The 18,192-nt window shown below is 41.2% G+C and overlaps 2 long non-coding RNA genes across 2 annotated transcripts in view; one reads left to right on the forward strand and one right to left on the reverse strand.

Annotated features, from left to right (window-relative positions):
• The window catches only part of LOC309655273, a 204,756-nt gene that overhangs the window by 103,350 nt on the left and 83,214 nt on the right, over positions 1-18,192 (reverse strand). The window lies entirely within an intron of this gene.
• On the forward strand, positions 4,153-17,902 carry LOC309654822. Its single transcript, XR_014260459.1, has 2 exons — positions 4,153-6,184; positions 8,621-17,902. It is a non-coding gene; the product is annotated as an uncharacterized lncRNA (long non-coding RNA).

The following is an 18,192-nucleotide window of genomic DNA, read 5'->3' on the forward strand; positions in this document are numbered from 1 at the left end:
CTCAGGGCCGCACTTTTGTTCCAGCTTGTGGCTCCGCCCTGCCTGTCCTCTACATGTTGTTGGTGAAATTGATACAGACACACAGAAAGGCAAGCCCACTTCTGTACAGCTGGGGCCCGCGGAACACATATCACCTTGGTCAGAACTCAGCCACATGGCCGCCTGGCCTTGGAAGGGAGGCTGGGGGAGGTAGTGTACCCGTGGGCCCCAGCCATGGGGCTCGGGCCATGGGAGAGCAGTGTGCCTTTGTTGGCCTAGGCCATAGTTCTACAGCACACTCCATTTTGTGGCAATTCAGCAAGCTGTTCACATAACCTGTTCACTTTCCTCTAGGTATTTTTACTTCAATAAAAGTTTGATAAACACACAAAAAAGAGCATATAGTCCCCTTACCTTTGGACAGTTTCTCAAATGCTTTATAACTAATTAAATTCTTTACATTATATACTGAATAGGACTGTTATTGGTTCGACTATGTATCACAGATAACCCAGGTCATGCGAGCTCCCATTCACAGCTTTGGTTACAAGTCACACTGATTCACTTGTTTGGATTCTTCTCCTGTTCCCTTTTCTTAAAGAATTTCCTTTCTTCCCCACTCTTGGCTGATAAGTACCTATTAATTTTCAAGACTTTATTAAACATAATCCTCTGTGTGAAGCCTGTTCTAAGCCTCCCATGCAGAACTGACCATTCTATTGTCCGTGCTCTTAGGACACAGAGCGCATCTTCTGTCTAATCCTATAGCATTCTAGTAAACTTATCTGATTCCAATTCCTAGATACTAAGCTCTTTTGATGATAGAGATTATGCTTAACCATCGTTTTATCCCTATTCCCCAGAGAACATAGTAAATGCTTAATAATTCTTTGTTGAATCAAAGTGCATGCAATGTGTAACTGTAACATAATTCTCAATCATGGCTCAGTGACTGTCGTATTTTATAGTAAAAACACGTGATATTAAGTGTATAGTCTAACATCCCTTAACTATTTGACAGAAGTAAAGGTAATTTTAGGTATCTAATTATTTTAGTTTGGGTAAAGCAATAAGATTCAAATACTTGGCTCCTAAGTAATATTTTTATGTCTCTCAATATCTATTTTCCTCCCCATTAGTTATTTATGATGCAAATACGTTAAAAAGCACAACTGCCATTTTTGAGTGAGGAAAACCCAGATTTCAATCTCACTTTACTTCCTACAAGCTACGTGATTGTGGACAAGTAGTTTAATTTAAACCTTAGTTTCAGGCTATTTGCTACTGGAGTCAAAAGCCCTAATTGTTAATTTACCCATAGTCTGGGTGAGGAAAAGGATGGGATGGGCAGAGAGATGTCTTCAATCCCGAGGTCACTGCCAAAGGTGCTACTGCTGCTGTGGGTACCTGGGTACAGAGAAGCCAGAGTCACCTCACTGTTATTGTTGTTGTTATTACTATTATTATTATTATTGCTTCCAATTCCATGAAGCTCCTCTCTCAAGCAGTAGTTTCACTATTTTAAAAAAAACCTTTGAATGTATCAATTTTCTTCACCAGGATATTCTGGAAGCACATGAGTTACACATGTGCCCTTTTGCTGCCACACTGTCTAAACCTTGACAGTCTCCCTCCCTCCGATCTGCCTGCCCTGGGCTGTTAGAGCAGGACGCTGCCTCCCAATGTATTACCCTGACAGAGAACAAATGTGCAGCAGTAAATATTATGGTTTCATCTAATGCTTCAACTGTGAAAACAAATGACAGAAAATGTAGTCACGGATATGGAGGTCAAAACCTATTGGTGCGGATATTTCACGGCGACTATCACAATACACTCTTCATGGAGGGCTTATTTATGGGAACCTATTATGAGTCATAGCAACTCATAACACGACGTTCTATGGAAAATTCCATTCTCCACTTGGGCTAAATACCAGACATACAGCACTCACTTTTGATGAATGAGAGTCATAAACATACCCCAGCAGGTATAATACAGTAGTTTACAGCTTTAACCTAAATTGATAGATATATTTTTTTCCTCATAAAACAAGAAAAATGGGATAGAATAAGATCTTTGCAATTCTCAGCAGGACAGTTAACGGACCGCAGCCTTGCAGGTGCTATCTCATCACCCGCCTGTCAGAACAGGGTCTCCTCCTGCACCGTTTACTCACTACCTGTACTGCAGTGTCTTAATCTAGTCGATAAATAGCTTTCTAATTTGAATTAGGATAATGTGCTATCTGTGCCTGTTGGATGTGGTGCAACGTTGTTTGTACTCACTTTAAATCTCACGAAGTCAGAGAGCATTTTTGCATTCCAGATAGAGCTAAAAATATTCACCCATTAAAATAGTAATCATCATTAAAATTAGCTTGCTGATTTTGCTGATTAATTTTTCAGTAACAAGTATGCTTTCTAAAAAGTTTCAACTGAACATTTTTTGACAAAACTAGAATTTTAAAATGTAAGCTATGTAAAGAGAAAGAGGTAATTAAGGAACTAAAAATAGAAAATTTAAATCTACTATAATTTTTAACGACTTTAAGAAAAAGTTGTTTTCAAAATAAAAGAGTGAAGAGGATGGAAATGGCTGCTATAACTGGAATGTAGGACTGAGGTACCTACAGCTTAGTTCTGGACCATGATTCTCATACCTTGGGAAGGTTGTTTATTTTTGTCTATACAGGAGGGGTGATCCAGTAGGCATAATAAGTGTTCAAGTGATCAGAGCCACTCTTGTGAGATTTAAATATTTTTTTGCCTGTGTTCTATTTTCATATGCAACAGGCAGGCTTCAAGTTCAGAGGAAGGTTGTAAATCAGTAACAACATAAAGGAGCAACTTTAAATGCATGGATGAAACAAAGGGCTCTTGCTTTTAAGACAGCCATTGGTGCAATTTTTTTTGTCTTCAGTATCTTTATGTTAGTTGGAGTTAAAGTCTTAAACAAGCTAAAATATAGTTTTGTTCAACCTTATTGAAAATTGGGAATTCCCTGGTGGTCCAGGACTCGGTGCTCTCACTGCCAAGGGTTCGATCCCTGGTCGGGGAACTGAGATCCCACAAGCTGTGCAGCACGGCCAAGAAAAATAATTATAAAATAAAATAAATTTAAAAAAAGAAAATTGAGGAAGGGGAAATATGTGTTTTCATTTTAATCCTTTAAGAAAATCAACCCCTCACTGTAATCTTAAGAAAAGGCCAGTACAAATGCCTCTGATTTAAAAATACATAAATATGTTTTAAACTAAAGAAAGGAATATTAATTATAAGACAGAAGCCAGTTGAGAAAAGTTTATAAGACAAAGATCAGGAGAAAGATATCATGTTCAGTTGTGTTTAAAATTATGTCTGTATATCATTCAGTACTAATTAAGGCAATGAGATATTCCTTGGCTGTGAATATTTGACGTTTCATACTATTTGTAGTGGACATATGTCATAAAGCAGTAGTGAAATCCAGTATGTCATTGATGACCATCGAATAGTAACTGCCATGGAAACCTGTGACCCTTCTCAGATAATGAGTATCGGCAGATCTAGAGAAAGACATAGATTTCAAAAAGATCTGGTGTGTGGCAGGCAGGAAACAGCAGCAGGTAACCCAGGGCTATTCATAGTTCCATGAAAACACACTCACTCACACACATTCCTTTTCTGTTTGGAAGACACAGATCCTAAGTAGTTACATATTTATTTCAAACATTAAGCTGTAATGGAATCCAGCCAGCTTTAATAATGTAATTTAGCCTAATCTTTTACAGAGCTTTAGTGAGTTATTTTCTAAAATGTTTTTAAGAAAATGTCATTTAAAGCACACATATCTTATTATATAATCTCCTGGGCAGGTTTATTGTAAGAGATATTCAACCAAAACATTCATAAAAGGTCATTTATGTATTCTGTGACAGTATGTCTGAGATGTTGAGCATTTAAGAAAAGAAGGTCATCTTGTCTCCTGTAATTTGAAATGTAAACCTGGTTTAGCTTAAGGTGGGATTCCATGAGTAATTATCAGAATAAAATAATATGTTTCTGTGTGTGTGTGTGTGTAGATTGGTAGATAGGTAGAAAATAGATAGATAGATAGATAGATAGATTAGATAGATAGATAGATAGATAGATAGATAGATAGATAGATATAGATAGATAGATAGATGATAGATAGATAGATATAGATAGAGATAGATAAATAGAGAGATAGAATAGATAGACATTCAGAGTATCTCGTGTCATATATTGGTCTTGGTTCTTAATTAAATTCAGAAGCATAAAAAAGTAAAGGGCTTGAACTATTTTAAAGCCTCTCTATGTGGTATCTCCCAGCTTTCACCTTTCCCCCCTTGCAAACCATCTTCCCTTTAGTTTCCAAAATAATTTAAAAATAAAATAGGAATCTTTCTGGCCCTCCAAAGCACCCCACTGAGACCCAAATCTGCACCCTCTGCCACCCACCTCTCCCATCTCCTCCTGCACCACTCTCCCCTCACTAAGCTCCCGCCCAGGCCAGCACCCTCTTCCCCCCTCCTTAGGGCACCCCCTCCCCCTGGTCTGTGAATGCCAGCTGTGCTCCGAGGACAGTCCTCAGTGTGTCCGGGGCCAGAGCCCGTGTGGGGAAGCCCTGCCTCCTCCCTCCCGTGGAGCCACCTCTGAGGGCCGCAGGGTCTTGAGAGCACCCTGAGGAAACAGGCTGGGGCTGGGACTTCCCTGAGCGTCACCACTTTCCCCTCCAGATTTGACCCCTCACCCCCCATATTGGCTCTCCTGGGAGGAGTCTTGAATGGGTACTTTCCCCAGGGAATCCTCATCTCCAGGTGTACCTCTGGGAACCTGAGCTAAAATGAAAGGCCTGGGCACCTCAGATGCCACCTCCTACTCCTTGCTCAGAGCCCTATTCAGGAGCTTTGCATGTCACATGCCCGGGACCCCAGGGAATCCAGGGAATGGCACCCTCAGAGCTGACGTTTTATATCCCAGGCTTTATTCACTTCATGTCACTTACCTCTACCTAAAATCATGCCTCATTTCACTTAATGTTATTCTCCCCTCCGTGTTATTTTCAATGAAAACAGAAGCTTCCTCCCCTTCACCGTTGTGCCTTCTGGTCCTAAGATCGTCCTACAGGATGGCAGGCTCCCAGTCACTGCCAGACGGAATAGAATGATGGTCCAGAAGAGGGAGGAGATTGCTCTTCTCTCTACCTGGTTCCCACGGCCCCATTCAAACAAGGTGGATCCTTGCCTCTCACTGACCCTCAGCCTAAAATTGAGAATTGAGAATTGGGGCTGTGGTCCTGGTCCCTGGGCTCAGCGCAGGGGGCTGTGCAGACAAAGGAGAGGATGAATTGGTGAAGAAATGCACTGTACATTACACACACCTAAAAGCCTTTCCAGGTGCCCAGAGATAAGCCACAGCGAAAGAATCATGCATATCCAGCCTGCAGTGCTCTGCCAATCTCACGGGATGTATTTCCCCGGGTGGAGCTGGTGCGGGCACACGCACAAGCCCCACTCAACAGGCCTCCAAGGACTGGGGTACCTGCCAGGGGCAGAGGTGTGTGACCAGGCTAGTTCTCCTGGTGACCAGAGACACGGGATGCCTGCTCCCCAGATTTCCCTGGGAGAAGGCGGGGGAAGGCAGACAGCAGAAAGTTGAGCGCTTGCCTCTCAACTTTTCACCATTTGGTGAAGGTTTGTGATACAATATGTAGAAGAATGGAAGTCACATTTAACTTTCAAAATCTGTATCTGAGAGCACACTGAACTGTAATTAATTCAACAAATATTTACTGGGCACTTCCTATGTACTAGGCACTGGCCTAGACATGGGGCTATAAAAGTGAGCAAAACAGACACATGTTTCTGTTCTCATTTAGTTCACATTCTTGTTAGCTGAGAAAGACAAAACATCACCCCAACCTGCAGCCAATTGGGAAGCGTGATGGTGACGGGGCTACGTGGGGCTGTGGTGGTGGCAGTGAGGTGCAGCAAGTGAGGGAGGAACCTGCCAGCACCTGGGAGAGGGGTGTTCCACCGCGCAGAGACAAGGGAGGTGAGCGGCCCCAGGCTGTGTGGAGCTGGCGGAAGAACGGGCAGTAAAATTCCATTAACTGCGGGCACATTAGCTGCTGGCTAATTACAGGGCCCTGGTGCTTTCCCTCAGCAGCCAACAGAGTAAAGGGCCGTCGATTTACACAAGTAGGTAATGGCTCTTGACCTACGTTTCCAGCAGAGCCCAGTAGCAGAATAGTAAATGGCATCCAAATAATAGAATTTTTGTTATAGGAGCTTTTTGGTGAGTTATAGATTCACCTGGGGGCAATATCAGAATGCGAAGTTCCAGAGACTGACAGTAAAGTAAAATTTAGGGGTGACAACTCATAATAAAACCTAATCTAGAAATAGAGAAAAATTCATTCTGACCGTATAGGTCAATTAGGGAGTAATTATTTGTATTAAACTATTCATCACAGAACAAAAAGATTCTATATAAGAGAACTATGTATAATGATTTTTCTCTGGAGCAGTTAAAATATGATTTGTTGCTCTACAGAGGAAGCCAGATCTACGTTCGCTGCCATCTGTACTGAAAACCTTTGGTTTTAATTCGTAGACATTGTGCAATATGATGGCATATAATCAAATTCTTTTCTCAGTTCTATGAAACAGGGGTACCCCGGTTCATTGCAAAACATACATGAATAATTAGCCATCATGCTTGTGTGTGTGTGTGTGAGTGTGTGTGTGTGTGTGTGTACTGTACAGTCTGAGTGCCCCTGTCTGGTGCATCTGTACTCAAGGCCTAGGTCCTGCAGGGACAGAGTAGCTTGCTTTCAAGCGCATCTGGCACAGCACCCTGCAGATGTGGCTACTTAGTAATTGTGTGCTGAGGACGATTAGGTTGATGACAAATCTGGGTGCTGAGTGTAAGAGTTTACTAATTGGTTTCTGGAAATGTTGCCCAGTCTTTAAAAAACATGGGGCTTTGCTTTTTTGTTATTTTTTGTTGTTGCTGTTTTTGGATTAGTGGGTTCTATCATACATTTAGTTAAACTATAAATGCTGCATTCAGTGAGTACATTCTAGTCTTTCTGGGATGTGTGTGTTTTGGGAGGATTCTCCAGCCTCATTTTCTACCGTGTCCTGGGAGGGGCCCATCCAAGGAAGGAGAAACCTCACGCAGGTCTCCACAGGGCAGGGGCTCTGGATGTACTTCCGGGCTTGGCATGCGTGCTTTAGAGCCTTCCTGAAACTTCTCAATCCTGTGCCTCAGAAAAACACCCAGGTCAGCACTTGGCGGAGCTCCTCTGACTAGAATCTCTCTTATTAAATCTTGCTGTAATGGATGTGATTTTCAAAATTAAAAAAAAAACAAAACAGGGCAGGAGGAGCAGTTGGTTGTAAGCATCTTAAGAGAGCTACATGGGAATCAGGCTGCCTTCACGCACAGAGGGTGCTCAAAACTTTTCCAAGTATCCTGCCACCTTTTTACAAACTCTGCTTATGACGGCAGCTCCTGGGATGAGATATTCTGTTCTCTGTGCCACTCAATTAACATTGGTACCTGTACCATTGAGCTGATTCAAGGATTTTAAGAAAGATACATATGAGACTAGGAGATCCTGCTCTGAAGAATAAGAATTTTAAAAAAAGTTTTCAGTACTGTGAGGGGTAGATGATAGGTCTTTCCTGAAAAACAAGATTAAATAGGAGGGAAATGAATGTGGAAGTTCCCAGCGAAATTCCACTTCTGCAGCAAGTTGCTGTATCAATCAGCCGGGATTCCAGACAATTAAATGTCTGATTGGACCATAGTAATAATAAAAAGAAGGAAGCCAACTAAAACACAAAGCAGTGAGACAGAAAATGCAATGGAGACCAAGTTCACAGGATCAAAAGTCCCAATGTCTTACTAGAGAAGTCCTCTATCAGAACAGGCTGAGACATTTGGTTCCCCTTTGTTGAAACCACAAAGCTGGACAAGGAGCTGGAAGTGGAGTTTGAAGAAGCAGACTCTAGTATTTTAAGCAGTGGGAGGATCGGGCATTGCTTATGGCATTTAGGATTTCAGAGCAACCCCAGAGGCAGGGAAACCCAGCTGCATCCAAGGGTGCAGGCTGACAGAAAAAGGGGAACGGGTCCTTGGGGCTCAGTTTACGATGGTAAATTTTGCTTTCAGAGTGACAGTAATATGACAACTATCGTAACAGTGCCTGGCCACCTGGCCTGATGGGATCTGCCCTTCCATCCCACCCCAGCTCCACACTATTTATTTCTACCTGCCTACATTTGTCCCCAAGCCCTGCAAAGGCCATGGGCACTGAACCAGAGCTGGAACCAGGAAGGGGATGGGAAGGCAGAGGGGCATGGGACCAGCGGCTGGCTCAGGGAAGGGGAGTCGGGGGCGTGGAGGCTGGCTGTGGCAGGTCAAGCTTCTGCTCCAGGAGGTGGTGAAATAGGATGCGCGGTAGAAGGGTGACTCACAGGTCTCCTATGGCACAGGATGGTGGAGAAAATTCCATCTCCTTCGCTGAATAAGATTCTAAGTCATGCTTGAAAAATGGATATAGAAGATCGTATGAACAATAAGTTATTTCACTCTTTTGTTTTAAAATAACCTGTATCACTTTATAGCAGGAAAACTCTACACAGAATGTTGTGGACATGTCCTGATCGTAAGTCTTTGGCATTAAGCTTTCTCCCAGTGAAGAAAGTAAAGAAGAAAATCACTCAAAGATCAGGCTAAAGGTGGCCCAAGACTCACACCTGAGATCATGGTGTGACCACATCAGAACGTCATACCATCTTCTACTTGTGTGCATGTGATTGTCATACCTTACTCTGAGTGCCACCCACAGCAAGCTGGTATTGCTATGAGGTTGATGGCTCAAAAAAGCAACACAGGGGCTTCCCTGGTGGCGCAGTGGTTGAGAGTCTGCCTGCCGATGCAGGGGACACAGGTTCAAACCCTGATCTGAGAAAATCCCACATGCCGCGGAGCAACTAGGCCCGTGAGCCACAACTACTGAGCCTGCGCGTCTGGAGCCTGTGCTCCGCAACAGGAAAGGCCGCGATAGTGAGAGGCCCGCGCACCGCGATGAAGAGTGGCCCCCACTTGCCGCAACTAGAGAAAGCCCTCGCACAGAAACGAAGACGCAACACAGGCAAAAATAAATAAATAAATAAGTAAATAAAGGAGTTCCTTTAAAAAAAAAAATAGGCAATAGAACTAACATGGTTCTGGAATTAAAAAAAAAAAAACACAGAATTTTTAAAAAATTCAATTAGTTCAAGTCTTCTCTTTCAGGCAATAAAATGTCTAAAAATCACAAACACAGATTTGACTCTCTAATAGCAATTGCTAATGATCTCTGATTATAATGAGTGTGTGATTTTCTTTGGAATGAAATTATCTATTGCTTTTATTTTAAACAAATCAATTTGTGATGGTTCTGAGATTATTCCAGACAAGTAGATCTTATGTATTTCTTCTCCCTTAGGCTTTGAGAGAATTTTGTGGCCACCCTAGCTTCAGGAAAAGCATTAATGTTCCTGGTTCCAGCAATATTTTGTAAAACTGTTAGAAATGCCTAAGAGAGAAATGGATGGAAAGGTGGCAGGGACTATGTCATGATTTTGTTTTCTTTAAGTTCCTTTTATTGTATGTTTGCTGAATTAGTGTGGGTTTAGCCTAGTAATTTGGACCCAGGACTATTGATTGGGACCTGCACCTGCCCTTCCCATTGACTTTCACAGTAAAAGGACACAAAGTGATTCTCGGAGCTGTAATGTGAAATAATCTAGTGTGTGTGAACATGTCCTTGCTGGGCCCTGAGAACATTTGGGGAAGGCTGAGTGCCCTAGTCTGTTTGGGCTGCTGTAACAAAATACCACAGACTGGGTAGCTTAAGCAACAGACATTCATATCTCACAGTTCAGGAGGCTGGAAGTCCAAGCTCAAGGTGCTGGCAGGTTTGGTTTCTCCTGAGGCCTCTCTCTTTGGCTTATAGACAGCTACCTTCTTGCTGTGTCCCCACATGGAGGACGGGGCAAGGGGGTTTTCCAGGGTCTCTTTATAAGGGCACTAATCCCTTTCATGAAGGATCTGCCTTCATGACCTCATCACCTCACAGAAACCCCACCTCTTAATACCATCACATTGGGGGTTATGTTTCCACATAAGAGTTTGGGGAGGCACAGACATTTAGTTCATAGCAAGGAGAATTAGAAAGACCACGGAGAGGCAAGAGGTTGATCAATTTGGTACCAGGTGACACTGGGAGTTTTGAGAAGGAATGTTAATTTTAGTTCCCAGTGTTGCTGAAGTGAGTATTTCCATTCAATTTAAGAAATGCTCACTGAGTGCATTTTGGGCCAGGAGATGAAGAGGGTAACTGGACTTTCCTCCAGGCCCCCAGGAGGTGCAGCTGCACAAACCGCACCAATGGTAACAGTGATGGGGTCACTTTACATTTCACATCGAGTTGAAATTGTCAGTGTTCGTTATCAAGTATAAGAAAGATACGGGAAATCATGTAATGAACGCCCAGATCTCCCAGGTCTTCCAAGTGTGACTTATATGCTTCAGACTTCTTCAGGAAATTAAAATGTCCTGATAAGTGTGGAATCCCTTGTCAAGCCCATCCTCCCCTTGATAACCAGTACCCTGAATTTGTCTTCCATTCCTATTTTATGCTACTTTTATATCTGTGTATTCATAAATTCTCTGTTGTTTCACCTATTTTAAAATTTAAGTGTTAGCACACTGTGTATTCCATTTCTCAAGTAGGTTTTTTCACAATAGTTTGAATATATTCTATCACATGAGCACTCTTTCCAACTGGCGTATAGTATTTTATTGTATGAAAATTCCTCAATTATATTTCTGTTCTCCTATTATGCTCATTTGGACCAGTTCTAAGCACAGGGCTTGTAGTAAAGGATCTTTTTTCCTGCCAGTCTTTTTTAAGAGGCTGTGTGTGGGATTCGTGGGTTTGTAAGGGATTCTCAGGCTACCTTCCCGTCCAGAAGGCAGGCACGTGCTCCCTGAGCAAGCCCAGAAGTGCTTGCTCCTGCAGCTTTGGTCTTGGAAGCAGAAGCCAGGAGGAGGCCCTCGGAGCTGCAGCCACCAGCACAGCTCAGGTGACCCACGAAGGCCACTGAGATAGTGAGATTCTCGCTGCAGCTTCTAAACAAAGGCATCAAAGGTGAGGAGACAGGCTACAGTTTTGTATATGTGAGATCTCAAAAAATGTTACCTTTTTTTCAGAAAGCAACTAAGTTTATGTTCCATTAAGATTAAAAAAAAAAAAAGGTCAGTGTATTAGATTGGTTGATGATAGTTTAATGTGTTCAGTTAGAATTTAGGGAAGAATGAAACACTCCCAAAGGGAAAAAAAAGCCTTCACAACAGGGGAGGGTGGCACCAGATTGGGTGCCCCTGGCAGCCCTCTGCCCTCTGCCCCAATCTGGACTCTGGCTTCACTCCACAATCACCTGAAACACTCTTCTGTTACCTATTTCCAGAAGTTCCGTCCTTCTCTGCTGGTTTAACCCCAGTTTCCTTCATTCTGCTTTCTGGGTTTTTTCTTCCCAGTCATCTTCTAACACGTTAAAAAAAAGGCCTGCTCCCATGTTTCATATCAAAAACCTCTTTCTTGTTTATCTGATTGTTCCTTTTATCTCTTCTTGCATTCTGTCCTTATTTCAAGAAGACAACATTTTATCATATTTTTATGGATATTTATATTTTTTTGTAAACAAGATTTTTTCTGTTTCTTTTAAGTTTCTGTTCCTTGATGTTTCACTCTCTCTCTCTCTCTTTTTTTTAACAGTTTGCTTATTTATTCTCTTTTTTAACACATTATTGACCAGAGACATATTAATACGTCTTTTGTTACCCGAATGTTATTGACTGGAGACGTTTCAATATTCACTTACATAACAAATTGCTGGCCATAGGCGTTAGTTTCTGCAAAAATCCCCCAGTCAGTAATGAGTTAAACAAGTTTGAGACTTTCCTCAGATATCTACAAATGCAATTAGTTAGTGAAAGTGAATGCCCATCTTCAGGTTTACTGGATGTGGCCAAATTACCATCCAGGAGACCACATCAACTTAGTGTCATGAGCAGAAAATGAGCATGTGACCACACTCCCACCCACTGGGGTTTGTAACCAAGATCCAAAATGGCACCCTCCCATTCATCCTGACCTTCCTGAGTCTCAGGAGTGAGCCTTAGACATTTAATGCCCTGGATAACAGTCCCCTTTAATAGCCTGTGTTTTAGGCAGCTCTTGACTGATAGCCTGTTAAGTCTCCTCCTCAAGTGCTTAAATTTGTAGACCTTTAATATATACATTTAGTTGTTCTTAGATAAGATATATTCTCTTTTCTTGGTTTTTTTTTTTTTGGCCAGTGAAGTAATTTTTAAGAATTGTTTTATGTATTTTTTTAATCTGGCAAATATGTACATGACATTGGATTAACATATTTCCTTTTCTTTGGTTTGTAGAATTCATCATTTTAGATCTTTTGAAAAAAATGTGTAAATAAGTTTCAGCAGAAGATCCTGTATTCTTCTCTGCATAGATGGTTTATTTATACTCTGCATAGATGGTTTATCCAGCTATGTAAATGGGAAAGCACAATGCTACCAAGGACTTATTTCAACTACAGGTGCTGGTGGCTTTGTCCTTATAAAATGTGAGGTCCATCTTAAGAAATATTCTCATGGGAAAGCAGAAATATGATTGTCTGCACTTATAAAGGGCAGCTATATGAAAGCATAACTGCAGAACTAGCATATTCTTTTGAAAAATTAGAACTAATTATTAAGATGAAATCAATTCAACTTCCTTAAGAAAGATCTTCAGTGGTTAATTTTGAAAGATGATGGAAGAATTTGTGTCATTTTAAAAGAAAAGGTGATTGACTTTTTAATCTAGATTTTTCACTTAAATCAGAAACACATTTAGCCTTATTGTTTTGCTCTGAGCCATATGGACACATACACATGCCAAAACGATTCCACCCAGGCTAACACTTAATTCCTCAAATGGAGAACCATTGTCATCAGGCAAGACTTCAATTAATTATTGATTTTCATTTTATTATCTAAATTATCTTTCTAATCTACCTCTGTATATATATTAATCTTTTTGTTTATTGTGTTATCTATATTACATCTGCTAAAGTTTAACTTGGGGACAGGAAGAAATTATATTTGGTAATTATTGTAGAAAATCATAGGAGAAAAAATGATTTTGTCAGTTTTGCTTTTTGTTTGGAGCTTGGAGCTTGTTGGAAATGTATTTTGTTGATTACCATAAAGACCTAATGTTTGCATATTTAACAGTCATCTTCATTGCTGTGAAACTGGAGATTAAGTTTCTTCAAGAATATTTACTTCTGAGGACATTTCTGCTTTATATAGACTATGTATCCTGGAAAAAGAGAAATTCTGATGAGAAAAGAGTACAGTGAACTGGTGATAGAAAAGGAATTCCCTGGACAGTGTTACAATGACACCTGCACTTGCTTGCCTAGACAGAGACTTTCTCCCAAGGTGTGATGGTTAATTTCATGTGTCAACTTGATTGGATCACGGGGTTCCCAGGCATTTAGTTAAACATTGTGTCTGTGAGGGTGTCTCCTGATAAGATTAGCACTGAGCTGGTGGACTGAGTAAAGTAGAAGACTCTTCCCAATGTGGGGGACTCATCCAATCCCTCAAAGCCCTGAATAGGACAAAAAGGTGGAGGAAGGTTGGATTTGCTCTTTCTGCCTGATTGTTGAGCTGGAACATCAGTGCTTCTAGTGTCCTTGGACTGGGACTTACACCATCGGCTCTCCCTGTAGATCACGGGCTTCTCAGCTTACATGACAGCATGAACCCATCCCTCATAGTAAATCACATATACACTCGGATATATATGTGTGTGTATATATATATATACACACACACATATATCTCCTATCCAACATACCCTATTGGTTCTGTTTCTCTGGAGAGCTCTAATATGAGAGTTGTACAATATTAGTATCTAAATGATGCAGGATGCAGACCTTGCATTTTGAAATGTCCAAGGAGAAGTTGAGCTGAGCACACAAATATTGACTCACCTTAGAATATGATAGGCTTTTACTCTTCAATAAAGGAAGTAAAATTTTAAAAAGAGGGTACTGGTTAGAAAGTATGACTTGTAAACTTGTAAATTGTATATCTTAAATAATTTTTAAAACGAGTTAACCATTTCCCCTTTTTTCTTTCAAGAGCATCCATTATGATATTTTCTAATAAAAAAAGTCAACCCTTTACAATTAGGGAAGTTGCTAAAGATGATCAGAACTGGTTATTTGAGAGAATCTCATTTTAACCATTTCTACATTGGATCAGCATTTCTGTGGTAATTGCTTTGGAACTGACTCAGGTTATGAGAATTGAAAACATTTACTCACATGACTTCTGTCTCAGTCCACTGTCTGAAAATTAAAATGGTACTAGAATAGTGAGGGTTTGGAATGGTAACTACCGAGTTACTGATTTATATATAGCAGATATGTTTTAAAATGCTCAATAAAGAAGGGCCCCTGTCCCTGTCTTTCCCTGGTCCTCACCTACCCTGCAGAACAGTCCTCTCCAGGGTGAGGGAGCTGAACTGAGTAAGCAGGCAGCCCGAAATGGAGGGAATCCTGCAGTGTGGTCACCAGAGGCTGACCACGGACCAGCAGCAACAACGTTCAGGGAACAATTTTCATGGGCCAAGTATTGTGCTCAGAACTGCTTTTTAGATTCGTTCTAACTTTATCACCCAAGCATCCTGTGAAGAGCCTACTATTATCATTTCCATTCTACGGGGAAGGGGACTGAGGCTCAGAGGATTATGTAAGCTGCATAAGGTAACAGCCAGCTCAGAAGATGTGCAAGTGGGACTCCAAACCCTCAGGGTCTGCTTCCAAGTCTTTGCTCTTTTTCCCGACCCTGTACTTCCAGGATTTGACAACAGACCTCACACTTGAAATGGGTCCTGTGCAAGCAGTAGGTCTCTGCCCTCTCGCCACAGGTAACTGTGTGTGAGGATCTCAGGAACCATCTTTCTCCACCTGGTATTGGTCTCAGAAATCTACTCTATCTAAAAATTTTTCCTACTGTCCATTTCAATCACATGTATGCAGTGGAAACAGGAAGGATTACACCTGAAAACCTAAACTGAATTCTATTCACCTCTAGTTCTTACAGGAACCCCCCCCCCCCACAAATGTTTCTACTTCTTTGGCTGCACATTATCAAATGGCCCAGCATTTGATAACATCTTACTTCTATGATTTCGCTTTGCTTCATGTCTGCACTTTCCAGGATTCAATATGTTTATAAGAGTTAATCATGGGTGTACCTGATTTGCTGTAACCTCTTCTTAACTTTTCAGTTATCACTGAAGGATAAAAAACTGGAAAATATACTGAAAATCCCTAACAACACCACATTCAAATAGGACATGATCAAAAGCAAAAACATTTGCAAATTTAAAAAAAGAAAGCACCTCTTTAGACTAGGGCCAGTGTCTCCAAGCTAATGCACATCATTCAAGACTATTTGTGTTGTATGTGCCAACAAACTTAAACAGGCGTAAGGAAAAAGGGAAATCTTTGCTTATGTGACAGAAATGTCTATAAGTAGCGCTGCATCAGGTTTGACTTGATTCAGGACAAAAACTGTGTTACTAAGACCCAGAGGCTCCACTTCCTTCCCACTGGCTCCCCTCATAGGACAGCCCCATGCCTCTCACCCTGTACCATCAAGCCCAGAGGAAGAACAAAAGCTTATCTTTACCAGAAGTTTCAGCCCGCGTTTTCTCATGTTTCTTTGACTCTCATTGGGTTACCTGCCTGGATCTGAAGCAACTGTCACGGTCAAGGCGCATGGGATATACCGATCCATTTAAGCCAACTGACCCCACCACCAGAGCTAGTTTTGGAGCCTTTTCCCTCAAAACAGGAAAGGAGGTTTCCCTAAAGAGATCTGGGCTTCTTTAACTACCAGAGGTAGGAGAATGGGTGTTGGTCAGCTAACAATTAATGTTCTGAAACTGGAGTCCAAGGATATTTAGAGTTTCATGAATGGACTTTATTATATGTCAAAAAATATATGAGAAAAAATTCATATCTTTAAAAATACTTAGTTCACCTAAAATTACTAGCTGCCACCAGAGTCTACATCTCTGAATATGCTGTTAGAAAGTGGCTTAAACATACAGACAATATGCCAAAGATATATCATTGCTATCAATTATCTTGAATTACTTTTCTTTCTTTCTTTGAATACTCCATTTTATAATAAATGAGGACACTTGATAAATATTACCTGATTTAGATAGATTTTTAGATAAAAAATCAACCAGATGCTCTTATTTAGTTGTTGTAAGAAACGGGTTTGATATAAAAGGGCTTACTCAAAATAAATACATGTCTTTATATTCTGTGAATATAAAGGTTTTTAATAGGTTCTTTTGTCATTGGTGAGAACAACTGAAGGATTATAAGAGAAATCAAGAGCATTGGAAAGACTAGAAAAGAGAAATGCAAGACAGTAAACTCGTAATAAACTGTCCCTTAAATGGGACAATTCTGCAAATACTCTAAAAATCAGAATAATAATAATGGCAATAATAATAATTAGAATTTTCAGTCTGTAGTGGCTTTCTACTAAAGGCCTATAAAGCATTTTGATGTAATGGGATAATATTCATGACAAAGGAATAGCCATCGCCATAAATGTACACAGCACTTAAGCACTAATGAGGAACTCTGGCTTTCCCTGCCTTGTAAAAGCATTTCCTCTAAGTACTTCTCAACATCAGGAGCATTATCAGTGACAGATGGGAAGCCGAAGAGTGACAGGAAAGTGAGTGGTTCATTAGAACAGGGCACAATTGCACCAGCTGCGATGCTCGGGAGTTCTTACTGTAACCAACCCCTTTCCACAGAAAGCCTGCATGTTTACTGACGGCTGCTCTCTGAGATGTGCGGGGTGCTCTGGAGCTCCCTGCACACCCCCTCAGAGTCAGCAGTTCTCCAGCCCTCCCCCCCATCTGCTCTGGGGCTGCCTCAGTTCGTTCAGGACTTCAACTCTCTGCTTGGGCTCCTCCAGTGACCAGCTAACTGGTCTCCCAATGTGTCCATTCTCTGAATTCTAACTAGAGTGATATTTCTAAACACAAATTGGATCTCCCTCTACTTAAAATCATCAGTGGCTCTCGTGTGGGTTTAGGGTGGAGCTCACTGAGCTAAGACTGTGCTGCTGTCTGATTTTCACCCTGGAGGTAGCTGAGGCTCCGACTAAGTGATGCGCTGAGACGCTCCTGTCCACACCCACAGCCCCAGCCCATACCTCAGGTGCAGTGGAACCTGGGCACCCGCGGCCTCTGCCCACACTGGGCAGCTGGGCAGGGCAGCAGGAAAAGGGAGGGAGCACCTGGGGGTACCCAGGGCAGGGAGAGGGCCAGGTGGGGCTCAGAGGGTACAAATTCAAACACACAACAAATAAGACTTTCAAGAAGGCAATGCAGCGCCTTAGGCTTCAAGTGTAGGGCCCTTACAATCCTGAGACCCATGGGCCCTAGGGTAGAGCACACATACTTTTGCAATAATAAAAAGTGATATTTCAACATGTATCACAATGACTCTCTTCAATGCCTTTTAGTTTTCAAGGGCATATTTATTTTTTCATTACCTTCTAGGGGAAGCAAGCGATTATTAAGTAGTATATTAACATTATTAAACTCATTAAACCTCATGGAAGCACAAGATATTTCAAGTTTTATGTAGAATTTAGTATAAAGAATAAGACTTCTTTAAAGTGCTATCCAAGGGGGTTTAATTACAAAAACACTTAAAAAAAAAAAAAAGAAAAGAAAACCAAAGATTATCCCCAGAGCTTCCAAAAAGAGTACAACTGGTGTCAGAACACAATTCCAGGGAAGTACTTCTGAGAAGTTTGAAGGGCAGATAAAATGTTAGTGGTAGAGTGTACGACACTGTTAACTTAGATCGAATTGAAGCATTAAAAGTATACTTTGGCCTTGGACTGCAGAATGGATTTTTACTGCCTTTTGATTTAAGTATTGTTAAAACTGCATGCAAGATCATAAGTAGAAAAAAACCCTAAAGTCATCACGAAAGGGAGTATGGTGGAAATAATCCTTCCT

This window comes from Balaenoptera physalus (genome assembly GCF_965194825.1).
Source record: "Balaenoptera physalus genome assembly, chromosome: 2".
NCBI lineage: Eukaryota > Metazoa > Chordata > Mammalia > Artiodactyla > Balaenopteridae > Balaenoptera > Balaenoptera physalus.